We start from the raw sequence: 1,685 nt of genomic DNA on the forward strand, positions 1-1,685 counted from the left end.
GCCCCGAAACCCGGGCACCCCCTAACCCCCGCCGCGCCCCGCGTCCCCCCCCCCCCCCCCCCCCCCGGCTCCTGTTCTCTTACTGCTATTTTTCTCCTTATCGCTATTGCTATCGTTAATAATAAGGATAAGAGATTTGCTCCGGGCGGGTCTGAGCTCACGGGGGAGCAGAGGAAGGGAAATACCCGGGTACGAGCCGGCGCCGCCGCTCCGCCGCTCCCGAGAAGCGGAGGCGAGGGGAGATCCGCGCTCCTCCGCGGGTGCGCAGGGTGGAGCGGGGCCACGGCAGCCTCGGCCCGACCTGCCTTGTCGCCACACGTAGTACCAGTAATGATAAAAATTATTATGCTGCTTATTATATTATTATTATTAGTGGTGGTGGTTTTGTTTCGTCGTCGTTATTCCCGTTGTTGTTATCGCTGTTGTTATTATTACCATTTTTTTATTACCGTTATTACCACTATATTGCCATTATTGCTGTTTATTGTCTCTCGCTCGGGCCGTACGGAGCAGAACCCAGCTCGGGGGAAGCCCGGTCCGGGGTTACCTCCCTCGCTCGGAGCAGCCCCGTTTTCGGCGGCCCCTCGCTGGCTCCCGACACCCGCTCTCCCCCGCCGCCATCCCTGCCGAGCCCCCCGGGGCCCTCCCGAGCCACCGCCCCGCTGCCCCCCCCTCCACCACCACCGCTCCGGGGGCGGCGAAAGGGCGAAAAAAAAGCTCCGATATTCCTTTATTTTTCCCTTTTATACCCTGGCGAAGGGGCCCGATCTGCCGCCCGGAGCTCCCCGGGCCCGGCACCCCCGGCTGTCTGGAAATGTCGGTAAGGCAGGGCCGGCCGGGTGCCCGCCCGGTTCGGCACCGTTCGGTTCGGTGTGCCCGCCTTTCCCCGCGCCCACGGCCCACCCCGGCGTCCTGCGGGCCCCGGTGCCGGGCGGCAGGCGGGGGGATGGCTACCGGGAGCGGAGCCGGGGCTTACCCGGACTCCAAACCCGCCGCCACCGGGGAGCCCCGGCCCGCTCGCTGGGCTCACGCCAAACACGGCTTTACCGGCCCGTGGGGCACCGGGGCCGCCGCCCAGGAACGGGGGACCCTCTTCCTTCCCCTCCCCGCAAACGAACGGTGTCTTTCCCGGGAAGAACCCCGGCCTCGGGGCTGCAGGGCGCCGCGGGCACCGCCGAGGGTCCCCCGGTGCCGGAGCGGCGAGGCCGGGGCCAGCCCGGGGAGCCGGGCCCAGGACCGGACGGCGCGGCGGAGCACGGGAACTTGCGAGGCGTCCGTGGGCACGGGGGAGCAGTGAGAAAACACGGGGGGGGGGGACTGTGCACGGACACGAGGTGAACATGCTTGGACACGCGGAAAGTGTGCACAGACACGGGGAAACCTGCGCGGACACGGGTAAGCGTGCGAAAACACGGGGGGAAGGTGCAAGGACACGAGTAAACGTGAATGGACACGGGAGAAATGTTCACGGACACGGGAAAACGTGGACGGAGACGGGGGAGACGTGGACAGAGGCGGGTAAACGTGGACGGACACGGGTAAGTGTGTACGACCATGGATACACCGTGCAAGGACACGAGTAAACGTGAATGGACACGGGAGAAATGTTCACGGACACGGGAAAAAGTGGACGGAGACGGGGGAGACGTGGACGGAGGCGGGTAAACGTGCACGGACACGGGTAA

Source organism: Calidris pugnax, unplaced genomic scaffold (genome assembly GCF_001431845.1).
Source record: "Calidris pugnax isolate Ruff unplaced genomic scaffold, ASM143184v1 scaffold14, whole genome shotgun sequence".
Lineage (NCBI taxonomy): Eukaryota > Metazoa > Chordata > Aves > Charadriiformes > Scolopacidae > Calidris > Calidris pugnax.